Raw genomic sequence first — 16,136 nt, 5'->3', positions numbered from 1 at the left:
AAAATTATCATGCTAATTTTTTTATTCAACACAACCAAGCCTTGACCGTTTTATGTACATCAAATGTACATGTTAACTTGCTTTAAAAAAACTGATCATCACTTTTTTTTAACTTGTAAAAAATATCGGGTAACACTATATTTTTTTTTAGCACGACATGAAAAATGGCTCGGAACTCAAACCTTTCTGCTAAGCAAAAATATCAAAGACAAAAAGAGCTGGCACGGAATCGACAAAGAAGACGTAAGGAAAGAAAGTCTGAAGAAGAAATAGAAGCTAAGAAGAATACGACAGGGAAAGAATGGCAAGGCTAAGAGCTGAAAAAAAAATTAAAGAGGATTGACAATATGAATCCGAGGGAGCAAAGAAAGATGAGGAAGCATTGGCGCGAGAGGCACCGGGTTCAAAAACTTAAAAAAATAGAACAGGCCCGAGAAGATCTCACTCCACCTGTGTTTCATCCTCTATTGTAGAAGAAGAAAGCTCTCAAAGGAAGAGAGGTCGAAAGAAAGTCAGAAGGGATAAGGCCAAAGTGTACAGGGATGTAAAGAAAAAAGAAGAAAGAATTAGGGAGTTGGTAAAGAAAGTTGAAAAGTACAAGAAGCGACTTCAAAGAGAGAAGAAGCTCAAGACTAATTTAACAACGTCTCCCTCGCCCATGAAAATGGTTAATGAAAAACTAGAAGGGGAGAGAGTGTCTCCGCATGTAATAAACAGCTATTTCTGGGTTTCACACTGCGTAAAGAGCTTGAAAGTCAAGCGAAAAAAAATAAAAAGAAGCAAAGTGAAAAACCAAGTAGTGAGAAAAGCTATTGGAAACGACGTACTGAAAAAGTACAAAGTACAAGAGTACTTCAAGAGTCTGGTGCAGTACTCCCGGAAGAGGGAAACAAACAATAACTCCATGTCTTTTGCTTATGAAAGAAAAGAAAAGAAATCTCCAATGCAGCAGTTTTCTGACACCATATTAAGATTTTTTGAAGACGACAGGGTCAGTCGTATGTGCCCCGACAAAAAAGATGTCATCAGAAAGGGGGCAGTAAAGAAGCAGAGACGAGTGCTGCAGGACACCGTGTCAAATCTTTACAAGATGTTTCAAAATGAAACCATTGACTTTATATCTCTACACTAGACATCTTATCGTGTACTAAAATCCGTCGCCAACGATTTCAGCCGAACTAGTAGAGTAAACCCTCCATGCAGTGTCGCTCCTAGCGGCCGTGGCTTGAAACTCGATCCGGCTCCACCTCCAGTGCTGCGCGCGCACTCGTAGTCGTAGTGGCATGACGTAATCGACGTGCCCGTGCGTATACCTCCCCCCACAACCCTCCCCCCACAACCACTGCCTCTCCTCTCACCGTACTGCCAGCCACAGAAGGCCCGGCGAATGCGCTCTGCTTATCTTTGCAACACGCCACCGGTGTCTCCGAGCCCAAGCATTGTGGTCGCTCGATCGCATATCTGCTAAACTTACCTCTTTAAGAGTACAATTAATTGGTAATAGTTTTACACTATGTAATTCCCAGGTAGTTTATACATTATTATAAAAACTAAGGAAGAACCGTTTTGATGTAAATAGAATAATGATAAAATCAAATTTATTTACAAATATAAGCTTGGTAACTGTATTAATAGAATAAATACTGAAATTAGTGTGTACTTTTATAATGGCAAAAACTTTTATAGGACATCTATATATTTAATACACAGTTGTAAGTCTGTTTTCTCAGTGACTACTGGACCGATATGCAAGATTTATATGTTAAATTAAAGGGAATAATGCGCAGATTTGCTGAATTTCCTTAGTGCAGTATATACGCTTTTCAAACGCCCTTCAAAGGGCGAGTAATTACAATTCTTATTGAAGAATATGACATTAGTTATAAGTATAAACCATTTGTCAGATGTGAGATATTTGTTATTACTTTTATAACAGAACCATAGAATTAAAAAAGTAAAGAACAGTAATGGTGTTAAGTGCTCTGGGAATACCTACAAAAACACTGACTTTTGAATTGCGATCGTTTAATTGGATTTGTCCTTTGTCAATAGGCCTACTGCAAATCTATGAATTTCGAGACAGAACAGACTAACAGGGGCACAAATACATTGTCCTCATGTTGTCCCAAGGGAAGGTTAAATTAGCTCCTTATCAACATTCTGAGCTCTTGGAAAATCTTATCAACTACCTATATATTTAATAAACAGTTGTAGGCCTAAGTCTGTTTTCTCTTTATGTATAATCATGAGTATGGGATGTATGGCTACATCCAATGTAAAAGAAACAAACACAATTTCGAAAAACTATTTGAATAATATAAGATCATACAAGTATATACAATTTGTAATTGTGAGTTCTGCTGAGTCTCAACCATATAAATCAAAATCTGATTTTCTTCTTTTGGCTCCATCTTTTGATAATGGTTCAATAGTGACTCTTTCAGTCTTTCTAGTTTATAACAATCGAAACCCGCTATTAGCACACAGTTCGTAAAATACGAATAGTAAAAATGATACTGGAACAGTAATTAAAAACTGCCTTCAAGGACGACACTTGATGGCCATAAAGAACACACAGGGATGTTTGTATATTTATTGAATGTTGAAACATGTTCGCTAACATTAAACCTTTTATCAAGCCAAATATATTTTGTCGTTTCAAAATGTTGTATCTAATAATATTTTTACAAAGGTATATATTTATTTTAATTTAATTTTGAGAACAGGAATCGCAATAGGATAACGCGTGAAACAGTTTTGGCGGGGGCGAAGAACCTTCACCTCTACGGCGCATGCGCATGTCAAAACTCTTGGCCTTGAGACTATTTTTCACCGCGTTGGGGGTGCGACAACCACGTTCTTCCCTGGTTCTTCCGTTCTGTGACAACACTGCTGACAGTTCCGTTCTTGCGTTGTTGCGTTGTTGTATTGGTTACCGGTAGCTGTGTATGTGAGTGATCCTAGAAAGATACATTACATCGTTCTCTGTGAGTCGTAGTGTTTTGTTTTACGTTTTTCGTTATAAATTACGTCTACATCAGCACATTGGATTGGTATTCTGCAATGGATATTAGCATTGTATTAGGTAAGTTATTGAGTGATTATTATGTCATTTTGTTGGAGGGATGTCTCAAATCATCCTCTAAATACTATTTTACAATACACAGACACTCTGTTTTCCTTTTTTAATGGTATGGATGCTTAAATATTGTATGCCATCAATTACATTAGATTTATAAATAACCATATTAGGCACCATATTTAGTTCTGAATTCTTTTTGGGTTTGTTGAGCTTGCCGTTTAATGCTGAATAGTACTTTTCTCATTTTTAAGAACAGAGAGCAAAGGCTCAAGTAATTTGTTAGATTATAATAAATAATGCATACAAATTGGCAAATTACCGACGTTGTGAGGACAACCTATTGTTACTAGAGAATGGTCTTATTTGTAATAATTGTCTGTTTCCAATCATACAATTTATATCTACTAGAGCACCCGTGCGGCTCAATGAGCCGCATAGTATGAAACATAACTCATTGAACTTGAGGCATTTACTGCTCTTCCATTAAAACTGATTAACTGTTTAACTTGGTCTTAACCTACTGAATATTACAAACATTAATATTTACTCAGCAAAAGCTAATGAGTTTCTTTTTACAAACAGCTGTTTTTGTTTTTAAATCTGTTCTGTGTATTTCTTATGGGGAAAACCCGACCTTTAAGAGGGTCTCACGCCCTTAAGAGTAGGAATTTTATAATTTTAAAACCTTATTGCAAAAATACATATTGAGACAAATCTGTTGACACCTTAAACGTTGAAATTGGTCCATAAATAAGGGAGGAGTTGCGTTAACAAAAAACGGCTTCACGTATTATATATATAGATAGATAGATAGATAGATATACAGGGTGTCCCGGAACTCTCTACCAATATTTTAGGGCATTGTTCCTGGGTAAGAAACATATCTAAATATGTTTCTCTCTAAAACAACACTATTGTTTCTCAACAGCCTCCATCTATTGATACCCAAATTCAACCTCAAAAAAGTCCCTCACCGGCCTCTCCAACAACTCCTAAGACTCCTCAGTACAAAAGATTTAAGAGTGTCAAAAACAGAACACCAACACCACGCAAACAGTTTTTGACTCCAGTGAAGAGGAGGCTTTTGTTAAAGTTGAAGTCGTCAGAAAAGAAAACAAAGAAGTTTCAAGCCAGAGTAAGGCGCATGAAAACCAAAAAACAGACATTGAGCAAACAGGTGATTATCTCATCTTTAGAAGAATTGTTACCCCCAGCTGTGTCTAAATTCGTATCTATGCAGCTAAACCATGTCAGCTCTAAGAAAAAACAATGGTCAGAGGAAGAAAGAAAAATTGCTTTGTCCATGAGTTACATATCACCGAGGTATGATATTAATAATTATTATTCATACTTTTCTACCACCAGATTGCTATAGAATACAGTCACGTTTTATTTTTGATACCATTTAAGATATGCAGTCGTGACATTATTAAAAAAATTGAATAGTACAGTTAATGTTACGTAGTAATATGGCTCATTATCTAACCTACTAAGTGTAGATATAAAGACAATAAGATAGTATAGTAGTTTACGCAACGATTGCGTTAAGTTAGTCGTGCCTTTAAAACTTCTACGCGTGTCGTAAAGGCTATTAACGCGAGTTGCGTACACTACTTTACCTACGACCGTTAATGCCGTAGTAAGCCATATGTTAGTGTAATATATCTTTTTAATTAACAATCTGGTTTTTAATTAATAATAACAATCACTACTCATATCTTCTGAGAGAGGTTATGTTTTCGTTTATTGCCATTGCCACTGAAAGTGATGTAACGAATTATTGTATAATCAGCTGATTTAATGTAATTACGTGTTTGTAAAACTTCGTTAAATAATATATTGATTTTTTCAGGGAATAGGTTATGCTAGTAGCACTCTTACCATAAATATGCTGAAAATTCATTACAACAATCAGTGTTCTACTCTACATCAATATTTTAACAGAAAATTATTTATTCAAACTTGTTAAAAATATTTATATATATTGTAATATTTCAACTAACGAATGTCAATCAATTTTATACAGGTTTTATGAGCACATGCGAACAAACGGTTTCGCCTTACCAAGTAAATCGACAATAGCACGTTGGCTTAGTGAAGTTGATCTTAAGCCGGGAATCTGCCAAGACCTTGTGAAAACTATGAAGGCTAAGGTCGAATGTATGACTGAATGGGAGAAGAAGTCTGTGATTTTGTTTGATGAAATGCAGATAAAGACGAGTTTAGAGTACGATTCAAAGAGAGATGTAGTTGAAGGTAAGATGAAAACAAATTGTAACCCATTCTTGTCATCCTTGTTAAGGTAAAATAAAATAAATAGCTAATAATGTACATGTTACTGAAAATTGTATTAAAATAGAGAATATTTTACATATAATGTAATTTGAGGCGTAGCACAGTGACAACGCTGAATATCGGGCAAATTTACCTTTTTCTATTAATTATGAGTGTATATTGTATATAGCATTAAATTGAGGGGTTTCCTGAAGTGAGGCATTTCTGAAGTTATTGTCGGTGAGGCTGGCGAAGGGCTCTGAGGGATTAGAGTCCTGCGCCTGCCTCACTGACTGTTGAGTAAGTGGTGAACGACTGAATAAGTGATAGACCAAGTGACACAGGTGCATATACAAAATGTAGATATATACAGGATTCTAATAATCCACAAACAATCTGTTTATATATTTTCGCTCTTCTTTCAGGCCTTCGAGATCTTGGAGAACTGGGGAGATCGCGTATTCCTGGCACTAAAATTATGTTATTCATGGCGAGAGGCTTGCTACATAAGTGGAAAATGCCTCTTGCTTACTTTGTAGTGGACGACACTATAACATCTGAATCCGTTGCTCAAATAGTTAACACATGTGTTTCAACCATGATTGACATTGGGCTTGACGTAAAAGGAGTAGTCTGTGACCAAAGTTCTACCAACCGAGGAGCAGCCAGAATGATGGGAGTAACTCTAAGGAAGCCCTTTTTCCATTGTAAACAAAAGACGATCATCTGGATATACAGGGTGTTCATTTGAAAACTTTCCATATCTGTTGTGTGCAAAGGTAAGGCTTTTAACACTTGTTTGTTCTTATTTCCCCCTAATTTGGACATGCCAAATCCAATAAAATTATTTTCAATTTCGAAAAATGCCCCAAAAGGGCCCAATTTGGGGGGTAGGGGTGCTTTTTGAGAAATTTTCAAATGTAAACATGGGTTGTGTGATACATCAATTTAAAGGTATAATCACCCCGACTATTTTGGTGCAATAAAAATGTAATTATCTTTAACCGTATTTACAGGGTGGGTCAAAACGTTTTAAAAAAGGACTTTGAAGTTAAGTACCGTATTACCCGAACTACTGAACGGAACAGCGCCAAATTTCTTTCCAAGCTTATTCTTGATCTACTCTTTAAGATAACTTGTAATAAGGGCATTTTCCATGTTATTTCCTAATTTTTAAAAAATCTCAAATTTTAAGAATAAAAGAAAGCTGAAAACTCAAAATTCTTAAATAGCAAGGTATAACAAATTTTATACCACGTGAAAGGTCCTTTTTTAACAAACATTTTACGTATTTAAGTTTTCTTTCTATCTCTTACCGTTTAAAAATTTCAGTAGAAAAACTGAATTTTCCGTAGTAATATTGTAACTAGTTTTCTAATAAAACAGCCAAAATTCGTCTCTAGACACATTTAATGGTGCATTAACTGAAGGAAACAATTCATAATTATTGATACCCTGATTGACAGACAAGTCATTACGTTTTACTTTGTGAAAAACAAGTCTTATAGCTGATAAGGACAACCTACATGTGGGCCACTTTCTGTAGAACCATTGATTAGTCAATGGTAGTACTAATTTCAAAAAGTACTATTTTCTGTAGTATCTAATCGAATATGGTGTACACTTAAAAAATAGACTTTATTTTTACTTATTGGGCAGAACAAAAGTGTTTCAGGATAACTGCAAAGTGTTTAACAATAAATATCCAGGTTAGACGTTAAGTCATAAAGCTGTAAATGGTTTAGTTAAGAAATTTCTGAAACTGGCTCAGTTACCAATGAGAAAAGAACAGGGTGAAGGGTCCAAGATGAACTGACACAAGTTAAAGTAGTTGATCAATTTGTAATTAATCATAATACATCGTTGAGCAAAGTGTAATGTGTTTTGTTAGAAAACTAGTTATAATTTTACCATAGAAAATTCAGTTTTTCTACTGAAATTTTTAAACGGTAAGAGATAGAAAGAAAACTTGAATACGTAAAATGTTTGTTAAAAAAGGACCTTTCACGTGGTATGAAATTTGTTATACCTTGCTATTTAAGAATTTTGAGTTTTCAGCTTTCTTTTATTCTTAAAATTTGAGATTTTTTAAAAATTAGAAAATAAAATGGAAAATGCCCTTATTACAAGTTATCTTAAAGAGTAGATCAAGAATAAGCTTGGAAAGAAATTTGGCGCTGTTCCGTTCAGTAGTTCGGGTAATACGGTACTTAACTTCAAAGTCCTTTTTTAAAACGTTTTGACCCACCCTGTAAATACGGTTAAAGATAATTACATTTTTATTGCACCAAAATAGTCGGAGTGATTAGACCTTTAAATTGATGTATCACACAACCCATGTTTACATTTGAAAATTTCTCAAAAAGCACCCCTACCCCCCAAATTGGGCCCTTTTGGGGCATTTTTCGAAATTGAAAATAATTTTATTGGATTTGGCATGTCCAAATTAGGGGGAAATGAGAACAAACAAGTGTTAAAAGCCTTACCTTTGCACACAACAGATATGGAAAGTTTTCAAATGAACACCCTGTATGACTTTCCACATGTCATCAAATGCGTGAGGAACAACCTCATGAAGAAAAACAAACAAGGGCACAATGTGGGGAGCATAGTGACAGATACAGGTAATAATCAATACTATAATAATAATGTGCCACTAAACATTTTAATTTTTATCAACTACTGGCCGGCCTAGAGTTTCTGCGCGAACGGTCGTAACAGCGGATTGGTGTACGAATAGAATACTTAAAACAAAGCATTATTCAATAAGGCTTTCCCTTAGCCAGTTAACTCATTTGGAATTTTTAATATAATTTGCGTTAGCCAGAGAAAACTACAAAAGTTCACAATAAACTGACGGATTTATTCAGCAATATAACAAAATGTAACATCTATGGTTAACCTCGTTATTAAAAGAAAAACCATTGCTACACAGGAAAGTTACATCCTTTGCTATGAGAACCCTAACAGCCGTTTACGTAACTAAAAACTTTGGATTTTTATGACTTTTCAATGACATATTAATTTGTTATTTTCTACTAAATTCGTACAAAAAATAAAATTAAGTAAATTTTTTATTAGCCATGTATTATGTCACTGACTTTGTAACCATACAGTATAGATATAAAGTCAAAGATTGTATTATATCTTGTTCAAGGTGTCGCAGACTGGTCTCATGTGGCCAAACTGTATGAATTGGACAAATTGTCATCTACAGCAAGAGCCACAAAGCTAACTGCGAAGCACATCAACCCAAATGCATTTGAGAAGATGAGTGTCAAGCTGGCTACACAAGTATTCAGCCATACCGTTAGCTCGGCAATGATGACAGCTGTTGCCACTTCCCAACTGCCCCCAGAAGCTGAACAGACTGCGGCGTTCCTAGATAGGCTGAATGACATATTTGATTCGATGAACAGCCACACACAGTTCCATAGTAATCCAAGGAAATGTGCTATTTCCAACTCCAAAAATCGTCGTCTGGAAATGCCAATGAAAACCATAAAAGAGGGCATAGAGTGGGTAAAGACCTGGAACATGAAGGATGTAAAAACGCGCCCACCTTCTTTCCTTGGTATGGAACATAGTTTAAAGGCTGTCCTTCTTCTGTGGGATGATCTACAGAGGGAAGGAGTATCGTATCTTCTAACAGCCAGAATCAACCAAGATGCGCTGGAAAACGAATTTTCCATTGCGCGGCAGAGAGGGGGATACAACAGGAACCCGACAGTAAGGTTGTTTCGGCAGAATTTACGACATAGAATTAAATGTGCTATGCTGCAACCATCAACCGGTAAGATTTTCATGATTAACATAATAGAGTGTTCAATTGAAACATTTCCTATGAAGTAGCAAGTAATTAGCATTACTCACAATGCGACACTTAATCCTGATAAAAAAATATCAAACTAACAAATTATAAAACACATTTTATATGATTAAACGTAGTGCATTGTCTTCCAGAGACATTACTTTGCATGATTGTTATAATAAATTAGTTAAGAAAATAGATAGCAACACGTTTATCTCTTTTCTAGGGTGGTTAAAACCCAAATTTCCTTTCGGTTTACTGAATGCGATCTGGTTTAACCAAAAAAAATTAAAATAATGTATGGATATTTGAAAACATAAAAAACATTCTAAAGTATATTATAGATTAATATAATAGAAAAATCTTCATGTACCATTGCATTTTGTTGTGTTCACCCTGACAAGGTTCTAACTGCGAGCCGGATGAGGACGGATTGTTAGAAGTGGATCATGACCTTGCCTCGTCATCCCTCACCCAACCGTCAACGTCTGCCGGCCCATCTAGGCCTACCTCATCGTCTGTTAATGTGGGCGATATTATCAATGATGGTGATATAAGTTACGATGACAGTGAGATAAGTGACGGGGAAGCTATCGACAGTTTGTCCTCTGCTATTACCGACAACCAACTGTCCCTGGAGGCATGTTCTGTGAGGTAATGATTTTCTCTAAAAAGTAATTTTACACAAAATGAATTGTACAGATAGGATCTGTAAGGTGGCTCCAAACTAAGTTTGCTTTAGCACCCAATTATGCCATAGTCAAAAGTAACACAGATCTTTGTATATGATTAAATAATGTTTTCCTCTATCATTGTTAAGCTTTAAAAAAACGATTTCCCACAAAAAATTAAGATTACTAAAGAAGTAATGTGGCTACTGTACTATAATTTCAAATCTCAATTTTGGATATTTATTTATGGTTCATTTTTATTAGATATTTTGCTGGATATGGTGTCCGCACTTGCATGCAGAAAGTCAAGTGTCAGACTTGCTTGACAGAAATGACAGTTGAGCCAGCAAGTACCTGCCCTAGACCAGGTGAAGAACTCATTGCCAACCGGCAGTATGCCTCAGCATCTGGGAAACCAGGTACTGTAATACATTGTAAATTAATCCTTTTCAACTAATAAATAAAAAAAAATACCTTACCGTATGCAGTACAATCCTAGTTCTCTATTAATATGACGCAGAAGTTAAAATAAAATACACAAACACTCACCTATACGCACGAATAAACATTTGCGAATAAATTAAAAATGAAAAATAAACTATAATACTTCACTTGATAAGACTACGTTTTTGTTAATTTAGACTGTAAACACTTATTTATGTTACTTATAATACAAAGAGAATGATATATTTTAAGATATACTCAAATAAGATGGTGATTGGTTTGTACTTTAAACGAGAATCAATCACATTAGTTTCAAACCTGTTAATAGTGTAATTTTCTAACAGGTTTTATTAAAACTATATTCAGACTCATGAAAATTCGCTTAGTCTGCAGGTTTGCTGCAGAAGGGGTATTTTTACTGTTTACAAAAATATATCTAACAAACGATTCTCATGAAACAGGATAAGATCCTAGGTATAGATCATAAACATAAACAAATGACGTAACTAAAATAATCCTATACTGGCAAGCTGTGTGGAAATTTGAAATCAAAATGCAGCTGACAGTTCTGCTTATTTACATGACCATTGTTGACATTGTAACATTTGTGGGTTTGTTCTTTGCTACCATATAATCGATATTTACTATTGAAACTCTCATAGTATAGATAGATGGATAAATAGATATATAAGCCAGCCTTCCATCTAGGAAAAGATTCTTTAACATTTCCTCTATGTCATGTTTCATAAAAATTACTGTACTTTTTGGTCGATTGAGTATTATTTTTGTCAAGTGTTGTAAATATCCATTAACGATTAATCCGTAAACCCATGCACAGGCAGCAGACCGTGTGAGGATATAATATTTTGCTCTGTTGAATAATTTGATTCTAAACGTCCATTAATTTCAGTATCAATGATGTTTTTTTTTTATTTCAGGCGATTTCCTGATTTCACCGGCTGATGAAACTGTCGACGTGACAACGAGAATATTACAAGTATTTGACAAGTTGTTTCTCAAAAACATCAGTGTTGTCGGAATACGGAAGAAAATTGATATGAAATGCAGACAAGTAATATTTAAAGAATTTAACATGTGGATGAAGTGTGGCACAGATTGCTACACTCATCGATTGATGTTTGTTAATAAAATCATATCCGTGAAACTGCTGTGGAAGCTCCAGGAAATATCCAAAGACATAAGACAACCTGGAGGGAAACACGGCGCCTATCGCCAAAAAGTCAACATTTTAGAGGGCAAATAAATTTGTTTCCATACATTTTTGTGTTATCATTTATTTTACTTGAAAAAGAAATGTCAAGCTGGTTCATACATATTTGGTGGGTTCATACAAATAAAAAGTGGTAAGGTGGTGAATTAACAATTAAATCTAGATATCTTAATAAATATATTAACATATCTAGATTTAATTGTCAATTCACACCCTTACCACTTTTGATTTGTATGAACCCACCAAATATGTATGAACCAGCTTAACATTTCTTTCTTCAACGTATTTGATCAAAAAACCTTGATAAAATTATACATGATTTTAAAATCAAAAGTGGTAAGGTGGTGAATTGACAATTAAATCTAGATATGTTAATAAATATATTAACATATCTAGATTTAATTGTCAGTTCACACCCTTACCACTTTTGATTTTAAAATCATGTATAATTTTATTAAGGTTTTTTGATCAAATACGTTGCCCACTAACGTAATTAATCTACTGGAAATGCCATGCTTAAAATATTTATTGTGACATTATTTCTATTTAATAAAACCTAAATTGTGTATTATGCCTACATAGCTTTTTATTAGGCTAAAAATTGCAAAGGACCAAGGACCGTCTTGCTGCTAAAAGGTTTTTATCTTTTAGAAAAATAGAATAAATGTAATGAAACTATAATTTAAATTCATCCAAAAAGAATATTGTTTGAAAACCGTTAGTGTTTTTTAGTGGCAATAACATTTTGCCTCTGTTCCGACGACGTGTTCTGGCCACACAGCTGCATTCAGTACTCGCATCGGAGTCGGATCTAGTAACTAGTGGCATAGACTAAGCAACACAAGGGAGTATGTTTTATCTATGCTAATGGGTAGTGCAAGTGCCAAGTGTGGTGTGAAGAACAAGATATGAATGAATGTCCATGCAGTGTACGGCGCCGGCGGGCGGCGGGCGGGCGCAGTGGCAGTGGCAGCGGCTGACGTCACGGGAGGGAAGTGAGAGCCGTAGAGCGCGCTATCTTGTAGCGAAGAAACGAACTAAGACCGAGTGCTGCGCTGTCTTTCGGAGGGTCAGACCAACTACTTGAACCACCGATTCTGGCTCAGAACCGCTCACTATGGCTGGGCCGTTTCTATAAGATGTCTAGTGTAGAGATATAAAGTCAATGATGAAACTAAAATCAAAATTTCACGCTCAACATTTTTAATATCTCGTCTGTTCTGGGTGACGTTCCCAAAGCTATCAGACAGGGAGACATGTGCTTGCGTGAGGCACTCGAATGTGCAATTGTTGATTTCAGCCTTTTAAGGCTTTGTTTTTTAAAACACTAAGGTTATCAAACAGCAAAACGTAAAAGATGTTGTAAAGGCTATTGTGTGTTCACCCGACAGCGAAGGGTGCATGCTTAATCACTGTGAGACATGTAAAGATAAAACCGTTGACTTTGATTATAAAGAAGACTTTATCGTGAAGTTCCAAATGTGGAAAACAATAAACGAAGAGAAGATTATAAAGAACAAAAGAAGAATAATCAAGAAAACCATCAAATCTACAGAGAGGAAGAGAGCCCAATAACTGGAATTATATTTGAAAGAAGAACTTGTAAAATGTAAAAAACATTTTTTTTATGAAAAACCCCAACAAGCATCTTTGAAATCCCTGAAAGACAACCTAAAATCTGATGAACTAATATTTTCTGACACCATATTAAGATTTTTTGAAGACGACAGGGTCAGTCGTATGTGCCCTGATAGTCGGACGCCTTTTCAAATGGAAAAGTCGAATCTCTTTGTTTTGCAAGCGTGTCTGACAGTTTAGACCATCAGGCTCATGCCGTATGGGCTCATATGAGGCCAGTATTGGAAAAATCTGCCGAAGAGTTTCCAAACACATGGAGTATTCACATTTTCTCGGACAGCCCCTCAAGCCAGTATAGGAACCGGTACAACATGTACCTTTTCAAGACCCTGATGCCTCAGTATTTTGACAATCTGAAAACGATCTCATGGAATTTCAGAGTCAGGCCACTTGAAAGGTCCTATGGACGGAGTGGGGGGGACGCTGAAGAGAGGAGCAGACGCGAAAGTTCTCCACGGCACGGACATAACTTGTGCTAAAGATTTTGTAACTTCACTCCAAGAACATAAAATCATGCTAGTTGAAATTCCTCCAACAGATGTTAGCCGCTTAAAAAACCTTGTAGCAGATTTGAAAGTTCCCCCTATCCAGGGAATTATGAAAGTGCACCAAGTGACCTGGTGTATGAGGGGTCCTTTACAAAGAAGGCTATTGTCCTGTTTCGCTTGTGCTGCAAACACTATCATCATAAAGTGATCAATCTCGATTGTGATATTAAATCCACAGCTAGACCACATCGTCTGACGAAAAATTCTTAGCTTTCTGTAGAAGAGGTATATACTGATTCTTCAGATTGTGAAGACGACGTGCCAGAAGATCACCTTATTAACCAGCAGACCAGGTCAAAATCCCAGTCAGCACTCACCATTGAAGATATAATAAAAAAGTACTCCGGTGAAGTGAAAGAAAGTGAGCTGGTGTCTGGGGCTCATATAGTCGTTAAGTACAAGATGGGGAAAAAAATCAGTGGTGAAAAATATTTTATTGGCGTTTGCCAAAGTACATCACGAAATAATGAAGTGGATGTGATGTTTCTAAAAGACTGTTCCAAAGACAATACCATGTTTTTTACCAATGAATCGGATTTTGCTTCAGTAGCAATAGAGCAAATCACATGCATCATCCCCCCTCCTACAATTTCACTAAAAAGGAACAGTTTTTTACAGATTTTTCTAAATCTAAACAAGTAACATTTGCTAAACAGTTTGCAAATTTCGTTTCATCTTGTTAAATTTTTTGGCTAACATTTTCAAATTGTTTAGGTGTGTTTTGTATTCTTTTATTTTGCTTTGTTTGTTGTAACCTATGATATATAATTATCTGATTTTTATTTTTAATTATTTTGACTGTTAATGTAACTTGTGTTCCACAACTTTCTTACCTTGTGCCATTTTCAATTTTCTTAAAAAAATATTCAGGGTAAAAAATTTATTGTTTTAGGTTTTTTTACATAATATTACAAGATTAATTAAACAAAATATCCATTGAACTGGTTTTCTTTATTTCAATCAATCATAAGTACATCTAGGCTACATGGGTTCATTTATTATAGTATCCAAAGCTGTTTGAATAAGTTGAGGCGCAGCTGGTTCCAGTCGTTCACAGGAAACGCTAGTCGTTCACGGTCATTGCCAGTCGTTCACACATACGACAATCGTGATAATTAAGTTTCAGTAACACATATGTTTTGTTATTTGCTGTTTTATTATTGTTTTTAACACTGACAAACAATTTCCAACAGAAGGTTTTTGGTATATTATTCGGGTTTGGTTTTTATAGTAAAGTTTCGTCTGCAAAACTGTACCAACTCTGTAAGTTTGAACTAAATTGTCCATTATTTGAGGTTAACAAAATAAATTGAACTTTTAATTTCACATACTTTAGATTTTAAGATCTCTAGTTTCATTATATATATTTTATGTTATTCCAATTAGGTATGTATACATATGTGCTAAAATGATTTAATTTAGAAAATATAAACAAAAATTTACCTCTCATCATATTTCACCATTTTGTGAGATTCACCCATATGCGAGAATCTTTCTCGCAGAAGCAAAACAAGGTGGAAAGATCATAAAAGAAATGCTGTTTGATAACGGATATGAACCACACCAAAGGAAACTACGAGAATCATTCAAGAGTATGGTATTAAGATACGCGCAACTTGTCCCTACTGCCCTGAACAGAATGGTTCTGTTGAGAGGGACTTCTGTGCCTTCACCAACATTGGAAATAATAAACTTGGCGCCCAATCAAGAGTTGGAAATATTACAAACTGAGGATCGTCATGTCACTACTCAACCAGATTTCACGCAATCCGAGGAGGCTGATACATTGGGTGTTCAGAATTTTGATGACCCTGCTGATTTTGGCAACAAGAAGTTAAGATCAGAAGAAATCAATTATGTCTCAAATTATCAAATCAGCCACTGTCTTCTATGTCGTTCCCTTCAACCAGTGGTTGGAGATTTAATTCTGCTTGGAAGAATATTGCGCGTTATCAAACGGCATTACAAAATCCAGAGACTGGTTGGTGTATAGTATCAAAAATGATTCTATGTTTTGCCTGCACTGCACATTATTTTCTTTACCTAATGATATAACCTCATGGGCAACAACTGGATGCAAGGCTTGGACTAGCCGTCATGGAGAACAACGTATTGAGCATCATGAGAGGTCAAAAGCCACATTTCCTCCTAAATCACACGAATTCAGAGGCTTTCTAAAAAAAGAATCGACCATTTCCTGGATCAAGTACATGACCATCTTCATCACAATAGGGAAGTATTGTCAGCAGTCATAGATTGATGTGGTTACTTGGCCAAGGAAACACAACAACAAGGAGCTCCTATATCACGGGTATTGCAGAGACTTTCTGAAGGCGTTTTAACTGCTTGTGTATTCTCAAAAATCAATAACAAAGGTTTATCCGTAATGACCCTGGTTCTATCTATAACGGATAAACGAGGTTTTTGTATACTTACT

Source organism: Macrosteles quadrilineatus, unplaced genomic scaffold (assembly GCF_028750875.1).
Source record: "Macrosteles quadrilineatus isolate MER2022 unplaced genomic scaffold, UCM_ALF_1.0 Scaffold_33__1_contigs__length_1397503, whole genome shotgun sequence".
NCBI lineage: Eukaryota > Metazoa > Arthropoda > Insecta > Hemiptera > Cicadellidae > Macrosteles > Macrosteles quadrilineatus.
Note: the sequence above shows the minus strand (reverse complement) of the source record.